The sequence below is a fragment of the Bombus huntii genome, chromosome 8 (assembly GCF_024542735.1).
Source record: "Bombus huntii isolate Logan2020A chromosome 8, iyBomHunt1.1, whole genome shotgun sequence".
NCBI classification, from domain to species: domain Eukaryota; kingdom Metazoa; phylum Arthropoda; class Insecta; order Hymenoptera; family Apidae; genus Bombus; species Bombus huntii.
In genome coordinates, this window is record NC_066245.1 from 6,051,997 (window position 1) to 6,063,970 (window position 11,974).

At 45.3% G+C, this 11,974-nt stretch overlaps 1 protein-coding gene across 1 annotated transcript in view; it reads left to right on the forward strand.

Annotated features, from left to right (window-relative positions):
• Nucleotides 1–5,112, forward strand: part of LOC126868829 (uncharacterized) — a 31,202-nt gene extending 26,090 nt beyond the window's left edge. Inside the window, exon 7 of the mRNA XM_050624741.1 lies at nt 4,306–5,112. The gene's annotated coding sequence lies outside the window, so the exon portion shown is untranslated. The remainder of the gene's footprint in view (nt 1–4,305) is intronic.
• Nucleotides 5,113–11,974: the final 6,862 nt, after the last annotated feature.

Genomic DNA, 11,974 nt, shown 5'->3' on the forward strand with positions numbered 1-11,974 from the left:
GGTCTATTAACGTAATGAAAAGAAACCGTTTCCGGAGCTGTTACGTTCGACGTAACGTTATACGGTTTTAAGTGAAATATCCCGAAAAAAAAAAAGGAGAACAAAAAAGGAGGAGCGATGGAGAGAAGAAAGGAAATCGCAGTACGATTTAATGCCTTCCATCTTTCGTCGAATTCCAAACTCTGTCGCAATTAAAGTTTCCGGAGATCGTTTCGATAGCGGCCAACGAATACGATATAACGATATCTGGACTTAGGGGAAACGATCTCCAGACATTGGGCCGACCCACGAATCCTCATTCTCCTGGCGATCGCAGCGAAACGCTACGAGGATCGTTTACGAAAAGCGGTCGAAATAGTGATCGTAGTAACGGTTAATACCAGACGTACAGAGAGATGGAAAAAGACACAACGAGAGAGAGAAAGAGAGAGAAAGAGAGAGAGAGTGGGGGGGGGGAGGAGGAGAAGTGAAATTGAGCAAGAAAAAAATGAAATTTCTTGGTAATGGGCCGTGATAGCGGTCCGTGGGAAAACCGGTTACGATCAAATTAGAGACGAAGCCTCGAAATGTTGTAAAATTTTATTTTACACCCCGGAAGGCAATACGACCGGGTCCATGGGCACGGCATCTCGTCCTTACGGGAGGTGGCGCGGCTTGAACGAGGGGTGGTGGTGGTGCTGCGTGCACATCTGCAGATACCGTTAGTGGCTGAAAATGTGGTTGAACAGCGCGAAATAGCGAAATTGCTGGGCTAAGTTCACAGAGTGGACCTGGTATTAACGACAATGTAAATACGTTTGCCAGACGTTTGACGTTAAACTAGGTTTGATTCTGCTGTTGCACCTCTACCACGCTCGACCGATTTACCCCGAGCTTGGTAGTTTGATCTCGTCGCACCACGGTAGAATACTGTCTACGCGTTGACGCGTACCGCCACCTCTTACCGGCATTCTATGCTTCCCCGTTTTACCGTGCGTTCTACATACGCGCAGGGACATGCACAGTAACACGTATACGTACACGCAGCCGCATACAGACGAAGCTCGTGCATTTCAACGCTCTCTAGCATTGGATTGCGGTTGAAGCAGGGCATAGGTGCTTGGCTCGTGGCACAGACTGCTCGAATATATCTGGCGGTAACGCGAATAGGCGCGGGTATTCTGTGTGAGCCTAGGCTGCAGACGCACGTGAGCTACACTGCAGGGATCGTATTCAGGTAAATACCTCTCCATATAACGGGTGCACATAAAGGAGTGGGTACATGGGGTATGAAGAGAGGAGTGAAGCAGATAGCGCCCGGATAATAGCGGAGAACCATCCGCCAGAAAATCTCTTCCAGTGGATATAGCAGCACGGGGAGCTGCAAGGAAGAACGGAGTTGCAGGGAGGAAGAGTAGGTAGCATGGGAGGAAGGGATCGTAATATAATGGATATACGCGGTGCCTTCATGCAATGCATACTAAGCTCGTCTGACCGTTCGAGTAGGTAAGCCTGCCAGCCTGGATGGTGCAGCATCGTGTTTTTTGGTCTCGACGTTGCCTTGTGCATGGTTGCTACCAGTCACGATTAAACCGCAAACCACCTGCGCCAACTCGGCAAATCGCTTCGGGATTAAGTTATCCGATTGGACCTGGTAATTGGTATCATTTGCCGAGTAACCGCTTTCTTGGTCTCTTCCTTTGAGGATTCGAAGGTTTAAGGTTTCAACGAGAGAAAGAGAGACAGACAGACAGACAGACATAAAGAGCGAGCGAGAGAGAGAGAGAGAGAGTCTTAATGGTGGTTTGCGCGACGAAGCCCTTCCACGGAGGTGAGGTAGATGTTAAAAAGATGATCGCGACGATGTCTGCATCCGGGAGGTTACGAAATCTTCGCCAGCCACGATCGTCAATTTAATTACGGTTTAATCCGGCCGATGAGTAAAGCGTTTCGAAATTTATAGGTGTTATAACGTTGCCGCTCGAGGAACGACGATAATCCTCCAGAGTGCGGAGAACTATTTTCCAGCTGTATAAATCGATGCTCGAAATCGGATTTATATTAAACGGAACGGTGCGCAACGTGGCCGCGGACGGTTTCATCAATCGCATCGAACTGTCCTGTCACGGTTCCATTATCGTTTGTATCCAATTTCAAGATCTATTGGATCCAATGAATCATTAAGCGAGTATTCAATCTGCATCGTATAAACAATTAACCGCGTTTCCGGCACGCGCCGTCCCGGATTCGCTGATCGACCGAATGGACGATAGTATTCCCGTCGTTGTTCCGAAATAGGTACTACTCCCTTGAATCGCGTCCAAATCGGAACGATACCCTTAAAACGTGACGATTTCCAACCGATCAAGTTAAACGGAAACGAACGAGCCGTAGCGCGATTCGAAAATTCCCTATCGAACACTCTTTTTTATCTTTTTTTTTTTCCCTCTCGCGCGTGAAACTCGCGATAGTTCACTGGATGTTCGTAATTAACGTGGGATCGCGGTCCAGGTGACCGGTACTATAAATGAATCATCGAGAGAGCCGCAATCGAATTTTCGAGGTCGTAGTTCGCGGGCAAATCCGAAACAGATCGGTACCCGCTGTAAATTCGTTAAATAGCCGCACGTACGATGGTTGAACTGTGTGTACAATTCACCTAGTTTATTCGCAAAAATTAGCGCTTAAGCCCACGGATAAAATGATACTAAACGACCGTTGATCCCGTTAAGCTCTCTACCCGTAGCCTGTACTATGCGCCTGTATGTGTATCCGGTGGTATATACCAGTTTATGTACAGCCCACTCTATGCTTTAGCAGGATCTGGTACTCTCGAACAAATAGATACAATTGCTCGATCTCCTGCATCTCTCTTTTCTTTTTTCTCTCGTATATGTATATATATCTCGTATATATATATGTATATATGTATACCCTACTATTTCTCGTTTTTTTTTCTCCTTTCTCCAGGGCTCCATCTCTTTTTCCATTCTTCCAGTACGTTCTCGTTATCGGGGTGATATTTCAGTTAACGGGCTTAACGGAAGCGATCTCTAACTGCTTGGGCGGAGAGTTTTTCGCGAAACGGTTTACAGGATCAGCGCTAGGCTCTGTGAAGTCACGAAAACAGGAAAACGGCCGGTCGATGCGAGGGAATTGATGGCTGCGTCGCGCCGCCTTCACGGGTAGTTAAACTTAACGCCTATTTACGCAAAAGCAACGAAAATTAACATGGCGTGTTTCGCGTTTCGGCCAAAACGACCGACTCGAATTCGAACGAGCCACCTGCCGCGAATCGATAATTATCCGAGAGTAATGTTTCGTCGTTACGCGATTCCAGAGGCTTCGAAAGTTAATTGCCGGAAAAATTGTTCGTTTTCGCGATGTCCGCCGCACACGGTGACTTTGCGATTGGAATTTTTCAACGTTAAACGTGACACGCGATTCCGATTAATCGAGAAAGTATTAACAACGAAGAATAGAGCGCGGGTATTTAACGTTCTGCTCGCGTCCTGCAGTTTCTCCTTTGGTCCCCTGTCAACGGTATCCAACGCAGCCCATACTCAAAGTCATCGAGAACTTAATTTAGAGAGAATTCCGTCCCTAGTCACTCTCTTTGCGGAGTAAGTGCGAGGAAATTGACGTCCGCCGCTTAAGAAACTTTGACGCGACCTTTAATTGGAAAACGCAATGAAGCCGGAAATGGAAATCGATCCTCGTTCTCACTTTGGTAAAAATTTGTTGAACAGTTCGAGTACGAAAAGTCTTTCGACGTTATTTCCTCCCGTCTTTTTGCAATCTGTGTTATAATCTCTTCGATCTTCACCGATACGATATTATAATCAAATGAAATTCATTATTAACGCATTCAATAATCAAACCGTATTAAATCACTCAATTACGGTACTAATTGTATATTAGCGAAATTAATTTCGCTAATAAAAGCGTAGCTATAAACTGTCAATACCTCGCGTTATTATAATAATTGTGCTTGTCTAGACACTTTTCTTTTAGCCGTACGATTTTCCGACGTATTATACATGAAACGTTCTCATAGAATTATGTAAATTCCTTTTTATGCCGAAGATTTAACTGACTCTGCATCGTAATATTAAAACGATACGATACCGTTCTCGGTAACATTCGTTTCAACGTAATAATCCGATGAACTCAAAGAGAATATTTACGCACAGATACAAAAGCCTGAGACTCGAAAGAAAATCTAGCAGATATCACTATTGCGAAATCGCGACTTTAAAATTACTGTCCCATCGAATATTTCCAAATACACGTCGATAACCGACAACGATTTTAGCTTTGTCGAAGGTGTTGGAGTATCTCGAAGGGGAAGCCAGAAATCGGGTCAGATCGATTCGTGCCCTGAGAGATCAGACGAAACAGCGTGTTGCGTGAAACTCGATGATACCGCCTTACGCCCACGGCTCTTTGCTCATCCAATAATTGCGATACGCCTGGCAATCAGCCGCAAGACAAACTGAAACTTGCGACGAGACACGAGTTGACGTCGATACGTGTTCATGCGTGCCGCGGAAAACAATCGTCGAACTTGAGACATCTATATGGGAATACCGAAGGAACTTTAATTTATATAAAGACCATCGATTAGAATATTCGAATTCGAAACTATTTACGATATTCGTGACCTAAGGATAATTAATAATTTATATTATCTTAATTCTGCCGTAAGAAATAATATTTAACGTGTAAATCGAAAGAAATAATCGTCCGTTTCCATTTACGTAACCGTGCGTATCTGACGGAACGTGCCTGTTCCATCGTTGACTCGCACTACTGCGACCAGTTTAATCACGGGGTCGACGTCTCACGGTATGTCAGGACAGTGGAAACGCAAACTCCCGCCGAGGAGACGGTCAGGACGTATCTCTTTGCCGCGGACGAAACGCATCAGGATATCTAAATTCATTACCGGTTGTTTCGCGAAGTTTAATTAAATAAGAAACTTGGAAGGACCTTTTGTTCGGCCGACGACGAGAGAGAAACAGAGGAGGAAGGTAACAACGAGGAAATGTTGAGCGAAGCTGGAAGAAGAATAAGAATGACAAAGAAGAAGAAGAAGAAGAAGAAGAAGAAGAAGAAGAAGAAGAAGAAAAAGAAGAAGAGGAAAATTGAAGGAGAACGTGGGAAGATGGATGCCAGGATAATCGACTAAGTAGAAATTGTTCGTCGATCGTTCAACGCGAAAGATTAACGCGTTGTTATATGGGATATTTATGCCATGTGCACGTTTTATTTCCTTTTTCTTTTACGCTGCTGTTGCGTTGCTATCGATCGATAAGAACTTCAGCCGCAAGCGGTTTCCGTAACGTAACGGATACATAAACGTGCATAGTTATGCGAGGAATTCAAATAAACGTTCGACGCTGGCAATCTGGAAAAAAGCACGCGCTCCTTTTCCACGCCCATATACCATCGGGGATCGCAAACTTTCACAATTAGCACAACGTAATTTCGAAGCGGGCCCTTGCGCACGCTTTCGTCCACTTATTCAAGGCATTGTTACCATATTCTTCCTTTGCTTTACCAGCGACACTGCAATTTCTCGAATTGCAAAAATCATGTTACCCGCGGCTAACTTATTAAAACGTTTCCGTCAGCGAACTCGGTTAATAACGACCAGCGGCTGCGCGAGCAAATAAAATTCTTGACGAATAGAAAAACATGTTTTGTCGTTCGTCTGTTTGTCCAGCGTTTAAACTACGGCGCTTTTTAATATTGCCTTTTTTTTCCTTTCGTTTTAATATTTCACTGCGACGTTCTTTCCACTCCACCGTCTTTTCTATTTCATCGTTACCGCGTGCAGAATGTTCACATTACATATTCCTCTTCCGATTCACATATCCGATCGATCAGCCGTATTCAGTTATATAATTACAACGTTGTTAATTAGCGATGCCTAAGAAATACGCTTATTTTTCATCGTGCCGAAACAAACACGATATTTAGACACTCGGATATTTTAGTACGATTAATCAACAAACTTGCGATTCTTTTAATAACTTTTCCTGGTATTGTTTACCACATTAACTACCATGATGTATTTTCGCAATATATTATATCAAAATAGCTACATAATCTGCGTCATAAACACGTGTCAAATTCACACGATCCACGTCAGGAATATGACTCGATACATTAGCGGCGTTAACAACTTTTGTCAAGTTCGATAAATTAACCGCGTGAATAAAACCCGACGATCCCCATCGAACTATATTTACTTATAAAAACTAAATCTCTTTTCTTTCCGATTGAAGCAACCGACTCGTGACGATCCTGGAATCCAATTGCGACGCCTAATTTTGAAAACGAGTTCATCGAATTCACGCGTGTGCCTCCAATTTCGAGCGGACAGCTACCGGCCGCGTCACGAGCCTGACGAGTTCCCAAAAGTTTTCCTGTCGTGCAGCTGCACGCAAGTTTGGTCCGTACGCGGTTACGTCCAAACAATGACGTTAGGAAGGAGGAGAACAGTGGAGGGAAGGCTGTCAGATGGCGAGCCAGTGATAGCTGTACGGTTGGGTTTCGCGCGGTGCTGTATGGGCGGCCATACACAATGTGCGCGCGTGTACAATTGTGTGCGCGATTGCCTGGTCGCGAGCGCGTACCGACCGACCGACGAGACGACTACGACGAATCGTATCTCGAACGGAAGGCGCAACGTCGTCCATTGTTACACTCGGGGCTGCGACGTTTGACATCGACGACGTTTCCTTCGCGCTTTAAACAAACCTATTCCGCTATCACCGCGCCTCGCTTACTCTTGCCATTCCCTTATTATCAGCCAGCCATTCTGTAACACTAATCTACGCAACGTTACGCAATCGGAATTACGTGGAAAATTTTACCTCGTTTTCAATGTTTTGAATTCACGTTATGAAAGACTGATTGGTTACTGGTTTAAGAATCGCAAGACTGGTTACATTTAAAAACGATAAAGGAAGAGATTTACGGAGACTCTTCTACTCTCGGAGAGAAGATCTTCTTAATCCGCTCCTATTCCCATTGACCGATTCGATTTCACGAGGTTCATCCCACGAGCTCTACATCGTTCTCTGTTGCGATACGAAAAGGTTCCAAGAACATCGATCCTCGTAGCTGAAAGATTTCCTTCGATAAAATTCATTTCCAAAGAAATATCCGAGAGATGTGCCCCTCTAGCAATCAGTGGCCGATGGCGACCGAGAAATTCGCCTGACAGGCAACGCTTGGATAGTACGGCGAGCACCAGACAGAGAGAAAAGAAGGCCGTACAGTGCTCTGTACGGCCTCCCGTTACTTTCCACTCGGCCACCCCTTTGAAACGTAATTTTATTTCTCCGATTTTAAGCGACGCTCCAGCCCCTAATTTCGTTAAATGAGTTGTTTGCTAACACGGTTAAATTTGCGAGCAGTCGTCCAGGCAAGCGGACGAGCAGGGCAGACAGGCGAGCGTTTTCCTGCCTAACATCCCCGCCGATGATCGGCCGGGTCCACCAACCATTTAGTAACGAACCGGCCGACAGGGTCTCGTACGGGTAATGGTTTGACATGGTTATTGACGTTTCAGGCCGAAATCTAATTATTTGATATACGTGCTTGTCTGCCGTCACTGTGGAATACAGGATACGTCAGCCATCACCGCTTCTGCTCCGATCTAACGCTCCCCCCTTTCCTCCCTCTGGATCGAGCCTGCTTGAACTGATATTTCCAGCAGGTAGGTACAGCCGGTGTCCACGTTTGAGTGTCGATGATAATTGCCCGCTAACGCATAATTCTAACGGTCGAGCAAACGTTGCCAGACAAACAACGATTCCTTCTATCCGTGGTTAATTGCTTTCCGTGAGATATTATATTCCGCTAACCGAACGAAAAGCCGTAGCTTCGCGGAGAGGAAAAACGACGAGTTTATTTTGTTCGTTAGTGAGTCGCTAATTGGTAATGATCGAGGGACGTGTTAAAAGCAAGCCAATACTGACGCATCGTCAAAGAACGATACCGATGTAGTAACCGGGCATTAATTTACAAAACGATGGCAACTGCACGGAAAAAACAACACGCGTTATTGCGGTACAGCCAGATGGCAACCAGTTTCGCGAAACTCGCTGAAGTTGTTCTTTTTTTTCCTCCTCGGACAAACTCGATACCCGTTCGAACGAAAGATTAAAATTTTATTGTCCAATTTAATTGTTTTGTCGTGGCTGTACCGCGCGGACGCAACGGGAAAGGGTGACAGAACTGATTGAATATTTATTTGCTCGTGATCGTGCGTTTTATCGGGTACCTAGTTATATAATACCTATATAGGTATACGTATCTGGTACTTAACTCCATAGGAATCGAAATATAAACACCGTCGTAAGCAATTGTCATTCATTTTACCGATAAGATTTATTACTTTTGTTCCTCGATATATGTTTACGTTTTCCATTGTACCATAAATACTTGCACACGCGTTTATACTCGCGTTCACGAGTATAGGTACGCGCGAGCGCTATCGAAATGTGGTTAGTTACTGTCTGATCACTACAGAGATGGTCGGTCGCGATGCTTCGTAACAACGTTATGTTATAGGCTGGCTCGTAATATGCACTCCATCCCCACCCTCTTCACCGTCTACAAGAGGGAATCTGAGCAAACCAAGTGCACGATTATTGGTGGTGCTAGTTTAGTTGCCATACTATACAGTTCCCGTGTTCCAGTGGCGTACTTAACATAATTATAGGATGTTGTCGCATTGTTCCGTGGCCCGATGCTTTCGGGACAAACGATGGAGAACGTCGAACTTTGGTCATGATTCGTGTACTGATTTCCGTTTGAATCTCATGCCTTCCACTCGACAAACAATGAACGTGCATGCGTGGAATGAGAAACAGGCGCCAGGATACAGTTGGGAGGATGTGTAACCAACGTCAATCGGGCTAGTCGTTGAATCTTGCGCGCAATATTCCATATCCGGTACAACCAGACGGCACCGGACCGAACTATTAATTTTCGGATGGTGGGCGTAGCGACGGAGGGCGAAAAGAGAAAAAGAACAGCGTCGTGATCGCGAACACCCGGTGTCAAAGCGGTCCGAGTTCTATCTTTCCTTTTTTTTTCTTCCTTCGTAAATACGATTTATTAATGGAGTTTCCCGTGATGGCCGATCGATATACGCAAACGCGTGCGCCGCTTAAAGGTTAAAAGACATTTTGCAATGCACGAGGAAGCATTCGCGGAGCTTTTATGTTTTCAATGCGAAACCTCCGCTGGCTGTCGTTTGTAACTGACGGTTGCAAGCTGCGCCTGGTTGACGATTCTCGCGAAAACCTGGTAACGGAAGGACGGATGGAGGAACAGGGAATGGAAATGGAGCAGATGGTGGAAGGTAAAGAGAGGTGGTAGCTCTACACCTCGGCGCGAATCAGCGCAAAATCGATTCGTGTTTTCAGTCGGTGTACAACAAAAAAAGCCGCGGCACATCAAAGGATGCGAACCGATCGGACGGCTTTCCGGGCGAATATTCAACGTAGCCGGGCACACACGGAAATTTAGTCGCTTAATGTAAAAATGGAAAAAGGCCGAAAGAAAGGAAGAGAAAAAAAAGAAGGAGGAGAGAAGGAAAGTAAAACGGAGGGTCGTTTGCTTTTCCCTTTCTCCCCCACTCCTTCTCTCCGTTTTCTCTTCCTTTCGTTCGTTATTTTCTTTTTTCGTTCTGTTTTTTATTTCACCTTCCGCGTTCGATCTCTGTCTCTCGCGCTCTTTCTCCTCGTCCATTCCATAAAAGTCTAGCCCCAACCGGTCTTCCATCGATGGTCCCCTCTCTCCTTCTCACCTCGTCTCATCTCTCTTTTCCTCTGCCGATATTTCCTCGTCTACTAATAGAAAGCCCGTCAATTGCGCTTTTCACAAAGCTCTTTTTCCGCTGCTTTGCGAGCATCAGCTCTTTCTATGGGGAAAGAGCAGAAACGCATCTCGGCGCATGCACGCCTACGCCTACCTATACGTACATGCACATGCAGGCATCGTATCTCGCATGCACCTGCACGGTTCTGCGTCAACGGCTGCTACCGTATAATACACGCACGCACACACGCAGACGCGCGTGTTCTCTCCCCTCATGCACGCGTCTCGCCCTATGTCTTCGTACGTGTATGTACGTGGTCGAGCAGCTTGCGACACAAACACCGACTTTACCGCTTTGGCTGTCTTTGTACCCTCCTCTGAATAGTGTCTTTCAGGCAAGTAACATCGTAATTTCATTAGGTTCCTGTCGCTCTCCACCCTGACACGCCATGTCTCTCTGTACCCGCCTCTTTCTCTCAAGCCCTCGTGCATTATTCACATTGGTCCATCGTTTATTTTCTGGTAACGATACTAAAATACATCGTAAGAATTTACCAACAGGCTGAAAGTGTTGTTCCGTCAAATGTACGATTCTTTCAAGCGATTAGCAGATTACTTTGCCTCACACAGTAAAATTCCATTCATTGGAATGAATCTTTGATTAGTACACGATTAAATGAATCCCTGTTGTTTGATTTCGTTTATTTGCGATTCTGAACTGCTATCGTGTGAATCAACATAGATCATGAAACATCGTAAATGATGGTGGAGAATGAGTGAAATCTTATTGCACGAACATGAGATACATTACTGAATGAACATTTTTAATCGCTTCTTCAAATCATCTACTAATTTCGTTACTAATTCAGTGTTAATAGCAAAGACATAGTAATGATCTTTATTTCGATAGATGTTCCATTACAGAATATTCCAAAGTAACTGAGGTAAATTCTTCGACTCGGTGGAAGCGATTCAAAATCCTTTACCTATTTATCGTCCAATTTTGATTCCGATAAATAGGCTTCTACTGTACCGTGTATTTGAAGCCAGAAAAATAAAACTTGGCCCTTTCGTTCGTTTAATACATCGAAATGATACAATCCGCTGATATATTCTTTCCGGCAGAGTACGATAATCTAGCAACTCCAAATATCAGTGTTTCGGCCGCGCCTCTCCACACCTTCGAAGCAACGCCTAATAATCGATAGATCGGCGCGCATCGAGTATGCTTATTAACCATATTCGGTAGACGATTAATAGTCGCCGGAATATACAACGAGGCCGGCAGATTATAATTTTGTTGCACACACCCGGCGTAATACCGTGCAAGCCGATTAAACGGCAGCTGTATTTAACGATCGGTCCGTTAGCGTGCGAGTGCAGCAATTTTGCTTGAGCATTAATGCGATGTAAATGAACTTGGTAACAATTACGCATATAGCGCTGTGGAACGTTTCCACGAGCACACTCGAACGTTTCCTCGTCGAAGCGCGAGACCTTTCTTCGTCCTGGTGAACGCGAGAGAAGCAAACGTCCGGAAGAAACATCCGTGGAAGGAGCACGAAGAATGAAAAACTGGAGACATGGATGCAAACGTCTGGGTTTCGTGGCAGGCGAGCCGTTCTTTACGACTTGGTTCGTTGTCAACGAAACCTGCACGATCTGCAACCGAATCGACGGTACGTCAACGACGTTGATCAACGTTTTCCATTCGTTGTATAAATATCGTGTTCGAAACGGCGACAAGCGAAACTGCACGGGAACAACGTCCACATATACTGGACGGAGTGGCTCGGTAGAGGCGGTAAAGGAGGGTGCGAGAAACGAGCGAGTGAAAAATGGCGCAAAAAATAACGGTAACGCGGTTTCGCTCCGCCCCCATGCTGTCAGACGCGAAAAAGGAAAAATCTCGAAACGGAGGAAAAATGACGCGAGAGCGGAGTGTGGCCGCGCGGTGATTAATATGCGTCTGTACCCGATGGAGAAAAGAGGGTTGCTGAGTATAACGATGGCCGGTCGTCGGGACGGTCTATGGTTAATCTTAATGAACAGAGGGAAGATTAAAAACGCGATGAATCAGTGAATTTATCCGCGAATCAGGTAAATTCAGAGAAATCTTGCAAAGTGTGTTCGTTAAACGGGTTACTATGTA